This window comes from Canis lupus, chromosome 17, assembly GCF_011100685.1.
Source record: "Canis lupus familiaris isolate Mischka breed German Shepherd chromosome 17, alternate assembly UU_Cfam_GSD_1.0, whole genome shotgun sequence".
In the NCBI taxonomy this organism is placed as follows: Eukaryota; Metazoa; Chordata; class Mammalia; order Carnivora; family Canidae; genus Canis; species Canis lupus.
The window spans coordinates 58,785,435-58,800,432 of record NC_049238.1 but is presented as its reverse complement, the minus strand read 5'-3'; the positions used below and the strand labels follow the sequence as shown (position 1 = coordinate 58,800,432).

Genomic DNA, 14,998 nt, shown 5'->3' with positions numbered 1-14,998 from the left:
TAATTCTTACCTCAAAAATATTTGGAGTTTGTCCTTATAGATCTAATGTCTTAATTTGTCATATTGTTTATAGCCATATTCATTCAGAGCTTGATATCATGAAAACATTAAATGTACACACACAAACAAAAAACTTTGGAAACACTGTCCCAAAGCTCATAATGGTCAAATCCCAAAGACAAAAGGTACCCTAGAGACTGGCCCAACATCCTATTACAAACGAAAAGATCAAGGTCCAGCGAAACAAGGCAAAAAGTTACTTTTCCACTAAGGAAGTCAAAAAAGTCAGGTCCCAAATTAGAGCCACTTTGTTCCAGCTCTAGTGGCTATATTCTCTAAGCCAAAAATTGGGACACAAACTATAAATGTGTTTACAGGTGTCATGGAGGAGAGTATTTAAAATAAAGACCAAAGGTTAGACTGTGGTCCTAGATGATGTTTCCAGAACATTCCACAGCATTTCAGAAGAGAATGTAGTCTACTCAGAGTCAAGAGAGACTTCCACAGCCAGAAAAGAAGCATCAGAGTCTATCTCCATCCAAGGTGAGCCCTTGGTGAAAGCCACAGGGATTCTAGGCAAGTCTTTGATACACAAAATGAGATGATAAATAACTTAAGACTATTTATTAGTTCCCGGGGCACCAGGTTTCCTCAAAGCCTAGCATGTGTAGGTCTCAATAAATTCTAAATATAAACTATAGTAAGCTGATGATGACCTTGGCCAGATATTCCTTGGGCATCATAAGATACTCATACCCCAACAATTTTAACCTCATTCGCCTGTTACTTGTATAAATGCAAATCCAATTATTTTAGTATCATGGTCAGATCATTTCTGGTAATTCAAAAGTGAAAAAAGTTCCCAACTATTAGTGCAATACTGCAGGAAGCTTAGTGGATTATTCTGACACTAAAATAGTCCTCCAAGATACACACCTAGTCCTGTCCATACAAAATAATGTAATGAATAATGTAATGGTGATGATCTTTATATAAAGAAACTTTTCTCTTTCGAGGTGCAAAATTTGCATGAATTCATTCTCACTTTCTCCCCTAACTCCTTTAGTGACAGAGACCAGCAGTAAGTTAAATTGCTAACAGTGACTGGAACCCATTCCCTCTGCCTCATTTTGCTGGTACTAAGTAAACAGCCCCGGGGAAACCTCATCCTAAGAGAACAGAAAAAGCCAGGAAGATTCAGGACTCACCCTTGATGATGTCATTATTGTCATAAATCAAGCAGCATTTCTCATCCATTAGTACCAGTACCATTAGTACCATTCGAATTTCAAAATATCATCCCAGTGTTTAGTAATAGCTTTGTTAAAAAATAGACTGACAGAGCTTTGCGCTTCAGGTTTCTACGCACTGAATTTCTCATTCTCCCTTCCTGTTTCTGCCTAGACTATGAAGTGAGCTGATTCACTGTTATGATTCAGTGTGTGCTATAGTGTTTGGTCAAGAAATAATGCCTTTTGGACACCTGAGTGGCTCAGTCAGTTAAGTGTCTGCCTTCAGTGCCCCACATTGGGCTCTCTGCTCAGCAAGGAGCCTGCTTCTCCCTCTGCCTGCTGCTCCCCCTAACTTGTGCTCTGTCTCTGTCAAATAAAATCTAAAAAAGAAAAAAAAGGGAAGAAATAATGTCTTTCAAAACAATAATATATTTGCATATACATAGAATATTTCTAGAAAGGTATATGCAAAACTGGTTGTTCTAAAGTGGCTGAGGGATGGTATTTACACACTTTGTGAATTTTATACTTCGTGTAGCATCTACTCATTTGCAAAAAATATGTTTAAAAGATTTTCAATGAATAAACAAATATTCTTGGAGTGCCTGGGTGGCTCAGTCGGTTAAGCAACTGACTCTTATTTCAGCTCAGGTCATGATCTCAGAGTTCTAAGATCCAGCCTCGAGTCAGGTTCCATGCTCAGCAGATAGCTTGTATGAGATTCTCTCTCCCTCTCCCTCTGCCCCTCCCCGCTCCCCGCACCCCCTGCTTATAATCTCTCTCTAAAAAAAATAGAAACAAAAAAGTTTAAAAAATAAACAAATATTCTTTTTGAGCTTCTTATCTCCTAAATGTTTTAGCAGTGACCAAGATTAAATAGTTGATTTCCGAAGTTTTAAAGGTGTTGGCTCCATACTGATCTAACCTGCTTCTTATTCCTCCACTATTCATCATGTGTCATATTTTCTTTTAAACATCCAGCAGAGTTCAAAAGTTGCACCATAGGGTCTATTTTTTATTTATTTATCTATCTATCTATCTTTTATTTGTTTGTTTGTTTATTTATTTTTAGTAAGCTCTATGCCCACAACATGGGGCTTGAACACATGACCCTCAGATCAATAGTTTCATGCTCTTACAACTGAACCAGCCAGGCACCCCAGCAGCAAAGTTAATTTTGTTTTATTCTGAGAATTTTGAGAAATGCAAGTTAAAACCATAATGAAATATCACCTCATACCTGTCAGAATGGCTAAAATCAAAAACATAAGAAGTGACAAGTGTTGGTGAGGATGTGGAGAAAAAGGAAACCTCATGTACTGTTGGTGGGAATGTAAATTGGTGCAGCTGCTGTGGAAAACAGTATGGAGATTCCTCAGAAATAAAAAATAGAATTACCATATGATCCAGTAATTCCACTCCTGGGTATTCACCTAAAGAATATGAAAACACTAATTCAAAAAGAAAATGCACCCCTATGTTTATTGCAGTATTATTTACACTAACCAAGATATGGATGCAACCCAAGTGTCCATCAATAGATGAATGGATGCAACCCAAGTGTCCATCAATAGATGAATGGATAAAGAAGATGTAGTGTATATATACAATGGAATATTATCCAGTCATAAAAAAGAATAAAATTTTGCCATTTGCAATGACATAGATGGAGCTAGAGAGCATAATGCTAAGTGAATTAAGTCAGAGAAAGACAAATACCATATGATTTAGTCATATATGTAATATAAGAACCAAAACAAATGAAGAAAAAAGAGACCAAAACAAAACAAAACAAAAAACAAAAAACAGACTTAACCATAGAGAACAAACTGATAGTTTACCAGAGGGGAGATGGGTAGGGGGATGGATGAAATAGGTGATGGGGATTAAGAAGTTCATTTGTTGTGGTGAGCACTGAGTAATGCATAGAATTGTTGAATCACTATATTGTACTAATATAACACTGTATATTAATTATACAGAATTAAATAATAATTTCTGAGAATTTTGATCACAATTTGAAATAACCAGACATTCTTGAGATGCACCAAAACCATAGCTGGGAACCACTAAATTTCAGATTCTGAAAATGCTAATCACATCTTTAAAAATTTGCAGAATCCAATGATGTATAAATGCACATAAATTATTTTTTAAAAATATTTTATTTATTCATGAGAGACACAGAGAGGAAGAGATAGGCAGGGGGAGAAGTAGGCTCCCTGAGGGGAGCCCGATATGGGACTCAATCCCAGGACCCCAAGATCACGACCTGAGCCGAAGGCAGATGCTCAACCACTGAGCCACCCAGGTGTCCCAAATACACATAAATTCTATTTACTCAAATTCTCTTGTGCTTATTAGATCTAATTATTAATTTTTTGAATATAGACAAAAATCTCTACATTGTAATATAAGATGAAGCATTGAATAGATTAATATGGTGAATGGTTAAGGGATCTATTGCAAAATTGTAAGAAAGCACTTTGAAATGAGAGGAAAGAATCCATTCTCAGGGTACCTGGGTGGCACTTAAGTGTCTGATTTCAGTTCAGGGCATAATCTTGGGGTCCTAGGATCAAGCCCCACCTCTGGCTTCCCAGTCAGCATGGAGTCTGCTTCTCCCTCTCTCTCTGCCCCTCTCCTTGCTCATGCGCTCGCGTGCTCTCTCTCTCTCTCTCTCTGTCTCTCGCTTGCTTACCCTGTCTCTCAAATAAATAAATAAAATCTTAAAGAAAAAAGAAAGAAAATATATTCTTCTATCCCTCACCAAAATACATGTTCACTGTATGTGTACTACCTAGAAACTTAACTTTGGGATTTTAAACAGCACACAGAGCTGAGTTCTGATCACCCGGCTTATTATTCTGCCAATGTATTTAACGCCTGTTTGTTACACACCTGTCCTCTGCTGGCTCTTCGCTAGGTTTGGAGTATTGGGCATAGAGCAGGGGCGGATGGAGCATAAAACTATAATACAGCTATAGAGGGGAAACTAGGAGGAGTTCTGGGGGGGAGGGTACCTGGTCTCAGGGTCAGAGGTGACCTTCTGGAGGGAGACTGATGGTTGAGATGGGACCTGGGAGGGTGGCCTTGCAGTTAGCTTGCTGAAGCAACTCCCTCACCTTCAGGCTTTTGTATGTAAAACAGGGATTAGTAATCTCAGAGGTTTTCTCTGAAGACTGAATAAATTTTGATATTGAAAGCATTTAGTGCCGTATCTGGCACATAGTAAATGCTCAATAAATGATAGCTATTATTGCCTGGTTGTTTTGGAGAGTCTCTTCCGGGTAACCTATGAGGCAGCCTCAAAAGTGTGAAGCTTACAAAACGGCCCTTGTGCTAAATGCTCCAGTTCCTCCACACACGCTGCGTGGCAGCAGTAGGGGTGAGTAGATCAAGCACACAGCCTTGAGCAGGAAGGCTCAAGGCTGCACACTCACCATGACCATGAAGGCAATCCTCCCCACCGCCCCCCCATATTTTTTGTCACAGGGTTAACATGTTCTATAAGTCAGATCTGAAATCCTGGCCCCCTCAAAGGCTGCTGGGTCTCCCTGTTTAATCAGACATGAAACAAATCGCGTGCTGCGGCAGAGGCGTACAAACACGCTTTAATTACAATATTGTAACACCAATTAGAGATCTATCTAATCGAGGACTCGGCACTTCCTGCTTGGATATTACTCCCATGTTGGGATAATTACTGCTAATTAAGCTTGGAACTAATTAGGCTAAATGATCTCATTTATACCAACAAAGATGACTTCTAGGAGTTCATAAGAAAAACGAGGGTGATTTTATCATTCCTGGACTATTTGGCATTTCACACTGGAAATAAAATGCCATCCCCTGCCATCAAGGTGCACAGCCGGCTTGTTCCCCTGGAATTCTGGTCCCAGATGGCAGCAGGATCTTCATTTGTCTACACAGATTCTCCTACACAGTTGAACATATAATGTAAAAACAGTGTCCACTCAAATCCACCGTGTCTTTCCACAAATGACAATCACAATCTCAAGAAGGGCAGCCACCAAAAGCAGTGACAGCAGGAAGCGGGGGATCCCTCAGCAGCCTCGCAGAGCCCGCTCACCTTGACTTGTTTCCTGCATCTCGGTATTCCTACCACAGCCTTTATGGCTAAGAGTAAGTCACAGGTTTGGAGGTTGGTCAGACAGATCTGGGTTTGGGGAGATTATTTATTACACCTACAATTCAGAGCTGCATCCCTAGCACAGGGATAATAACAGTGCTGTGTAGTGTCTCTGTGAAGATTAGTAAGAATTATCTGGAATGCAGGATAGTGGTTGACACATAGCTGCCCTCAGTAAGTAACAGGGACTTCTTTTTATGTCTTCAAGGCACCATAATACTCACTTCTCAACTAAGCCTACATTTTACCTGTCCTGATTCTCTTTTCTGGCCTGGTGCGGTGGTAGTAGAAGAAAGCGCATGACAGGAAGTTGGGGATCCTCATTATTTTCCAGTTTGTCTAACTAGCTGTGTGACTTGAGCAAGTCACTTCTCCCGCCTGGAAAATGCCATTCACTCTAGTACTGAGCCAGGTTACATGAATTTTTGGACATAACCTTTAAGTAATATTCCCCAATTTTAGAGATGAAGAAACAGATTGAAATAAATAATTTTCCAAAACCGAAAAAAACAAAAACCCTCACTGTTATAAAAGGGCAAGGTCAGGAACTGAACCCAGGACTCATTCCATAGCCTACCCTCTTAATATATATTACATTGAATTGCCTTATTCTCCCTTCCACTTGACATCTCCAGGGTCCTTTCTGGCTAAGAACCTCTGGTTCTGTCCTGTGGGTGAATGCCTCAACCTTGTTCTTACCTAGCAACCCTCAACTAAGAGGTCTTTTATTCTTTTTAAGATTTTGTCAAGCAATCTCTACACCCAATGTGGAGCTTGAACTTACAACCCCAAGATAAAGAGTCACACGTTCTACCAATTGAGCCAGCCAGGTGCCCCTACAAAGAGTGAATCTTTTCTCTCTCTCTTTTTTTTTTTTTAAGTAGGCCCCACACCCAAGGTGGGGCTTGAACTCATGACCCGGAGATCCAGAGTCGCGTGTTCTATCAAATGAGCCAGTCAGGCACCCTCTATTGCATGTCTAATATATGCTTCATCCTAGGGAGAATAAGATGCCCCCTGACACCAACACCCTGACAAACTTATATTCATTAAACTACCTGCCTTAGAATTCCTATATTGTGACAAACATTTCCCTATCAGAATTATATATTTTAACTCTTTTCACAACAATGGAACTAACTTCAACCTATTTGTGGAAAATCTTTATATTATCTTCTCTGGGCTCTAGCACTTGGTTTTTTTTTTTTTTTTTTCTCTGAGAAAAACATTCTAGGGCTTCTCTGGTCCTCTCTTATCTATACAGTCTAATAAAAGACTCCACAAATATGTGGGTACATATACACAACACAGATATTCTTTGCTGGAATGCTCTTTCGGGGAAAACAAAAACCAATAGACAAAGCCCAAACCTCTGTTCTTAAGTATTACAGAGGACTGAAATCTTCAACCTGTACACCTTTCCTTCTAGAGAAGTGTTAATGAGATCACAAAGCAATACTGGCTGGTCATCTATGGTCAGCTCAGGTCAAGAATTTCCTGAGCCATCTGAGCTACAGCCTATCCTGGAAATGATTTCTATTGATGCTAGAAAAAGCTAGGATGGAAACACATCTGTCACCTGACTCTTAGGAGCCTTTGCAGCAAAAGTCTGGTCTCAATCTAGCCTCTGGCCTATGCCCCACTGGAATGTGAACTCTAGGAAGACCGCCTTGTCTTGTGTGGTTTCATCTCTAGTACTTAGAATAGGGCCTAGGATAAAGTAGATGTTTAATAAATGTCTACTAAGCCAATGAATAGAGTACTGAGTTTCAGTGCAGGCACCTAGGGGCAAAACTAAGGAAGTTTGTACACCTCTTCAGATATGTGAAGGTCTCTTGCCTTTGGAGCATTCCACCTGTGACATGTTCTCAGAAGGTAACCTGCTGCAGCTTGGACTCTTTTTCTACTCCTGTCTAGAGGATTCCTACAGCCTTACCCTATGGGCAAGGCAGTCCCTGGCTCTGATTCCCATCACTCCAGGGTCTCTCTGGGGGGAAAATGGGAGTGGACACAGGGAAAAGGGTGCTTTTTTACCTGTGAAGGAGGAACCAGGGACCTCAGTGTCACCCGGGGTGGGGCTGGGGATGAACCCTGCCCCAATGTCCAGATCACTGAGCTCCTCCCAACCCAGAGGCCTGGCATTGATGGAAAGAGGATCTCTGTCTGCAGCTAATTCTTGAGAGACTGACAAATCCTGAACCACCCTTGCCTGCCTAAAATACTCTGCGTAGGGGAGGTGTCAAGTTGGTCCCTCGCCTGCAGGGTGGGAGTGTCAGTGATGGCCAGTCAGAAAGCACAAGGAGAAAGAAGGAATACTGGATTTGGAATCAAAACACTGAAGTCTCGGACCAGCAGCCTCACTTTCTTCCTACATAAAATGGGGATAATATGAGCAATCCTCTTCACCTCAGAGTGGTAAGGAGATAACGAGCACCACAACTGATCGCACACTGCAGATGTCACATAACAGTGAGTTATTACCTCTCACCCAGTAATTGTCTCTAGTTGTGGGATATGCTTAGTAACGTTTGTGATGCAGGGGCACCTGGGTGGGCCCCATGTATACAGGGTGGTGGATAGGAGATGCGCTGGCAGCTTCCCTGAGATGGAGTACCAATCTGCCTCTGCCAGGGACTGTTTCTGGTGGCTCATCGGGCAGGATGGCCCAAGAGCTTTGTACCTAAGCTGCAAATAACACACCTGTGGTATTCCCTGCCTCCATCCTTTACTTTGCTGGAGATGGATTTATATGGATGAACACCTATAGGAGCTAAGAGTTCCTTCCTCATGTGTTACATCATGGTTCCTTACCATGGTTCCTTACCATAGCTCAGAGTTCCTTACCATGACTCAGAGCATGGGCAGACCTAACAAGTGAGGGACTCAGGGAAGGGTCCTTGGTCCCAGGGAACCCCAGTGTGACATATTAGAGGAGCAACTTATGAGGAATCCTGAAACAGAGCAGGAAGCAGCCTCTTAGCACAGGCCTTAAAAACTAACAGGTGCATGGGGCACCTGGCTGGTTGAGGCAATGGAGCATCCGACTACTGATGTCAGGATCCGACTACTAATGTCAGGATTGTGACTGATGTCAGGATTGAGCCTCATGTTGGGTGTGGAGCTTACATAAAACAACAACAACAACAATGAAAAAAAACCTAACAAGCAATTAACTTAAGAGGATGAAAAATGAATACATATATTAATGAATAAATAAATGTTTTCACAAAATGAAGAAACCTTTTATAAGAAGGATCATTGTGCCATTCTCCTGGTTCTCATTTTGTCTTTTGTGTTAATACAGAGTCTCAATATATCAGTTTTGTTTCCGTAACACAGCTGAGATAACTCAGTTTCCTGTGCTGCTAGGGCATGTCAGACCGAGAGGTGAGAGTGGTGAGGGAAATATTATGAACCCCCAAATCATAGCATAGCAATCTAAGGAAGAATGTGGGTAAGTCAACCAACCACTTTCACGTGACAAATGAGAAAATTGTGGCCCAGAAAGTTTACACAACCACGCTCCTCTGAAGACAGCATGTTGGGATAGTTGCCTGAGAAAACATACCAGCTTTCCTCCTCTCAGGCAAAAGAAAAACAAAAACATTTTACATTTGTTGCTTTAGTGGGGAAAAGTCAATGAAGCTGCCAAAAAACAAGGCCTCCCATTTGTAAGCATCAGAAATGGCCCCATGAATAGGAGACTCTGAGAAATCCAAGACTGACTCCTGCAAAGGACAGAGGTACCAGGAAGTCACCTGAGGCAGTTGTTAGGGAGTCTATGTCCTGTCCTTGTACCCCATCGGCCAGGACAAACCCCAAATGGGGCCAATTCGGGACTGTGTATGCCAATACACAGTGTATACACAATACCCAATCCCCTTTATGGAATATGCTTGTCCTGAAACTATTATCCACTATCATGTCAAGTATCTGTTAAAAAAAGAATATGATGGCACAACTGGGGGGCTGAAAGGCTACACTGTCTCTAGCAAGAACTTCACCATAATGCTCAAATTTAAAATGGTTCTTCCTTAAAGCTAATCTTTCCTGGAGGTATGAAAGCGGTTCTTCTTCAAAGTTGGAAGTCTAGGGTGTGCACATGGGTGGCTCAGTTGGTTAAGCATCCAACTCTTGATTTCAGCTCAGGTCATGATCTCAGGGTTGTGAGATCGAGCCCCCCATGTTGAGTCTGCTTGAGGTTCTCTCTTTCCCTCTTCCTCTGCTCCTCCCCACCACTCACTCTCTCTCTTTCAAAATCAACCAATCTTTAAAAAAATTTTGAAGTTGGATGTCTGATTCACATTTCTCTTCTGCATTCAAACTTTTGCTCATTCATTTATTCATTTGTTCCACTGACACTGGTTCCTATTCTGAATGAGACATAGCTTTCAGAAATTAGTAGTCCTGCAATGAAGGAATGATTACTCTGGTAATTATCCACATCTCCACCCCTAAAGACTGGATTATCTATCATTTTTCTTATCTGAGAAATGTTTACCTCTATTGGAGAAGTGGAGAGGGGCAAATTCATAACTGGTTGGTTTCATGCATCTGTTCTTCCTCAAAATCATGTGTCATCCAACTAGAGCTAAAGTGAAGGAGGTAGGTTGGCAGGCAGACCAGAGAGCAGAAAGGTCAGAACCACAGACACAAAAATGGTTCCATAAGCTTCTAGACAGGAAGGCAAATGTCACATCTGGAAAGATCTTGTTCATTCATTCATTCAGTGATGCTTATATGCGTTGAGCATCAGCCGGGTGCCAGGCACTGTACTAGGGGCAGAGGCATAAGATTAAATAAAGGAAAACAACCTTATTATCAAGGATCTCAGGATTTATTTTTTTTAAGATTTTATTTATTCATGAGAGACACAGAGAGAGGCAGAAACATAGGCAGAGGGAGAAGCAAGCTCCCTGAGGGGAGCCTCATGTAGCACTCGATCCACAGACCCTGGGATCACGACCTGCATCAAAGGCAGACACTCAAATGCTGAGCCACCCAGGCACCCAAGGATCTCAGGATTTAAAGGGGGAAGTATGTACATACACAAAACTATGATGGAATGAAATAAATCCTAAAAGAAGTACATACACGGTACCAGGTGGAGAAAGAAAATGCTAAATTTGAAGACATTTTTGAGGTGAAGTCAATAGATCCTCATGACCATTTGGGTGTAGAAGGTGAGGGAAAGAATTCAGTGAGTCCAAGGTTTCTGGCTTCAGGTACTGGATGAAAGGTGGTATGAGTTAACTGGGAAAAGGAATACCGGAGGAGACTCAGGCTTTTTAGATGAAAGTGAATGTGTTTTATTTTGCTCAAGGTGGAAGATCAAGGTTGAGATGTCTATGGGAAAAAAAAAAAAAAAAAGAGAGAGAGATGTCTATGGGTAGTTGAAACTGTGTTTGGAATTTAGGATAGCAATCAATCAATAATGGTGTATGAAGGAGCAGGGATGGGCAAAGGAATAGGATGACGAAGAGAAGCAAAAGGTGGAGCGTCTAAATAGTAAGAACTTGAAAACACAACCCCTGCCCCAAAGAAGATGAGGATGCAAATCTCCCACCTTTCCTACTTCAGATCAGCTGCTTCCACCTAGGTCACAAATGGCTTCAAACTGTCAAATGGAAGAAGCACTTGCCAGCCTATACCTTGCCTGAGTCTGCAGGATTTGCACTGTCAGCTCCCCAAGGCCTCTTCTGGTTCTCTCCCTGACTGTGGCATCTCTGATATCACCTCTCTACTTCTCTCACTCACTACTTTTTTTTTAGCTAAATCATTATTCACTATGAAGACTTGGTTCTCAAATGGTTCCATGACCTTGAACTTTCTGTTCCCTCCTACGAGGTGCCTTTCCTCTGCTTACCTCTCTTCCCCAGTTGTTCACCCAAAAGATTCTTCTAGACCTGTAAAGCTCCATCTAAGAGTTTTCTCCAGGGGTGCCTAGGGGGCTCAGTGGTTGAGCATCTGCCTTTGGCTCAGGTTGTGATCCTGTGGTCCTGGGATTGAGTCCCACATCAGGCTCACCAAGAGGAGTCTGCTTCTTGCTCTGCCTATGTCTCTGCCTTTCTCTGTGCATCTCTCACAAACGAATGAATAAAATCTTAAAAAAAATAATAAGACTTTTCTCCTTCCCTTGCTTCCTCCAGCTGCCCAGTAGTCACGTTCCCTCCTCTAGGCTCCTATTAATAATTTTTGCCACTTTAGACTGGACTGTTTATTCATTGCTATACAACACAGTACACTGCCAGAAGGGAAGGCATTTATTTTATGATTTCTAGAGAGGGATCCTTAGCACCTGACACAGTCAGTGGTGGGTACTCAGGGAATGACTGGATAAATAAATGAATGATGAGAATGGTGAGGGAGATGAGACAGTTGAAGAAGAAAGCCATGCGATGGGTGCAGCACCTTGCTGGCTCAGTCGGTAGAGCGTGCAACTCTTCATCTCAGGGTTGTGAGTTCAAGCCACACGATGGGTGTAGAGATTACTTAAAAATAAAGAAACAAAAATTAAAAATAAAAGAAAGAAAGCCATGAGGAAGACGTAAGCACATATACAATAATACACATAAAGAAATGCCTCTTTTCTTGGACTGCCCTCTGCTCTGGGCCTAGACAGAAGGAGGTCTTTCTTCAAAGATGTCCTCAAGTCTAATTAATGTCTTTACCGTATCTTCTGGGAAGATCTGTGGGAAAGAGGGTTGCAGATAAGAGACTGCTAACAAGTCTCTTGAATTTGCCCTCCTTTTCCATCTGAGCCCTTTCTATATTTGAAAAAAAAAAAAAAAAGTACAAGCCTCTCCCTCAGGTAGGAGTATAAGAAATCACAAACTATTAATATTTGTTCTCTTTGGATCCATGTGAAATGACTAAGAATCTTGTTTGGTTTTGCTTTTTTCCCCTCAACAATCTTTCTGGTTCAGCATTGCCCAGGTAAGAAATTTAATGAGAAAAGGCATTTAAGCATTGTTAGAAGTTGGACCAAATGGTATTTTGTGGCTTGTCACAACTCTGAAACTTCCCAGTGCCACAAAGTCCAGCATTCTGTGTTGTGTGGGTCAATAGGGCATTTGTAACGAAGAATTTGCTCTGTCAGGTTTTAAAGTCTTTCAGAGCTGTGGAATTACATCTCTTATGAGATCATTTGACCACAGTTTTGCCCTAAGACATTTCAATCCTATTACAGAGCCATGTTGGGGAAAAGCAACATGACTACAACTCTCTTGGGATGAGACAAAAGTTTGGGTTCTAAAAAGATAAGGCTTTGGCTACAGAGGTAGGTGGGATCATTAGCATATCTAACGCTTGATATGCTAGGGCTTCCATTCTTAAGAGAATGCAGCTTGCTTTGTCAAGGATTTTGCTGGTGTTTGTGTGTGCAAGCGAATGGCGGAGCAGTTTGCATGCAATTTGAAAGTACAAGTATTAGAGCTGAAACGTAGCACAATTTGAGATAGATAGCCAGTAGCAGAGTGGAAAGGCAGTCGGACCTGCTGGGTCACTAGCAATGCCACCTTCAAAGTAGATCTCAGCATTGGGAGGAAGGAGAGATAGGTTCCTGACATTGGAGTGGAGGTGGGAGTCCTAGGAGGAGAACGGATTTAGGCTTTCACTTCTTATGGTCTCATTGTTTCCACCCATATTTCCCTCTAACAGAGTTAGGCTTTATTCCCAACTGAGGGTCAGTTATACTCCAAGTTCGATGCTTTAAGAAAATATTGATTGTTGTATCATTAATTGTTGAGCATATCTGGTGTTTAAAAATGAAGTATTTTCTCTTTGCTTTTACTTGACTCAAAAATAAATGAATGGGTTCCATTTTGTTTTTCCCTCCTGGATTTCCCTTAGGCATACATCAATGTGTGAAATGTCAATACAATTAGAATATTTTGGAAATAAGCTATCTATGATTGTGAAAAGCAGGCCTAGAGTAGAATTCTCCTCCTAAACTTACTGATGATGCTACTTAATCCACATACATATATGGAAGGATAGAGCAACCACACAGTGCGAAATTTCTGGCACACTTCCTACTTCAAATGCACCCTGTTGTCTCTAGAAATGCTTGAAACCAACCAGATCCTTTGTCTTGATGGTAAATTTAAAAAATATATGCTCCCCCCCATACCTTTACAAACTGTGAATACACTGGGCCCTTGATTGTAGGTGCTCACTGAAGATTAATCAGAGGGGATAAGATTTTTGAAAAACAGTAGTTTGAAGTTCTAGCAACTTGGGGATTGCAAGTGTTGTGTCAGTTACCTAGGAAAGGGCTGGTTGCTGGGGTGAGGATGGGAGTGGAAATAGGCGAAGCTGGAGGGATGGAATCAAACATCTATTGGTCACCTACTATGTACCACATGCTGTTTAGCATTTTACATCTATATTGCATATACCTCTGGGAAATAATCATCCCCATTCTAAATTCCCTAGCAGTTTGCTTAAAGATCAATATTTCATGATTTAAATAAGTGCAAAGATGAAGTGAAGCCAATCTCAGGGAATTTGAGCTGATCTGGGAAATTTATTCAAATTATGGAAACATGGAATACTCTGGTTCTCAAAGCAACCATTTTCTAGGACACTTGTAACTTAGAGGCAGCATGGAAGGACGTGTTCGCTTCCAACACACCTTCACAATGGACGTGTATTCCAACACACCTTCACAATGACAGAGTGGGGGCTCACCTGCAACACTTGGCCAGGCAGGAAAAGGATGCCAAATCACAATAGCAAGCTACTTGTAAATTCTGTCTCAGGCATATTTTCTGCTGAGATGGATGGTATTAGCAGCCCTGCAAAAGGAATATCAGCCTACTCTATTACTCTTGAGTCCACAGTTCCACTGTGAGAAAAGCAGTGGAAATCCATTAAAGAGTTGTATGGGTTCAAGCAAGTGATCTCACTCTCTTTGGGCTTAAATTTTCTCATATGTAAAATTAGGAAGTTGGAATAGATGATGCAAACATTCTTATAATTCTTGATATTCTATCATATAGGCATTGGCAAGTACATTGGGTTTCAAGGTCCTCATCTGAAGAACAGCTAGCTTGGTTTCATCATGCCTATAGCATTAAGAGAAAGCATGGAAAAATGGAAGTCAGGGAAAAATCAGCCATGGTGCTGTGCATTAGAACTTCCTGCAAAATGGAAATGTTCTCTATTTGCACTGTCCAATATGGTGGCCATTAGCTACATATAGCTACTGAGTACTTGAAATGAGGCCAGTGCAGTTGAAAAACTGAATTTTATTTTTTAACTTATTTTTAAGATTTCATTTATTTACTTGAGACAGAGACAGTGAGAAAACAAGAGAGAGCACAAGCAAGGGGAAAGGCAGGGGCAGGAGGAGAAATAGACTTCCCACTGAGCAGGGAGCCCCAGGCGGGCTCAGGCTCAATCCCAGGTCTCTGGGATCATGACCAGAACTGAAGGCAGATGCTTAACTGACTGAGCCACCCAGGTGCCCCTGAAGTACTGAATTTTAAATTTCACTTAATTTTAATTAATTTAAATATGAATGATCACATGTAGATATTGGCTACCATAGGGATGGAATAGGGCAGATATCAACCTCATTTTAAGCCAGAACTTTAAGTAAGATAAAAGA

At 41.3% G+C, this 14,998-nt stretch overlaps 1 protein-coding gene and 1 long non-coding RNA gene across 8 annotated transcripts in view; one reads left to right on the top strand and one right to left on the bottom strand.

The window, feature by feature from the left end:
* Window positions 1-14,998, top strand: part of LOC102156514 — a 59,668-nt gene that overhangs the window by 7,223 nt on the left and 37,447 nt on the right. The window lies entirely within an intron of this gene.
* The window catches only part of BCL9 (BCL9 transcription coactivator), an 83,095-nt gene that overhangs the window by 45,142 nt on the left and 22,955 nt on the right, over window positions 1-14,998 (bottom strand). The window lies entirely within an intron of this gene.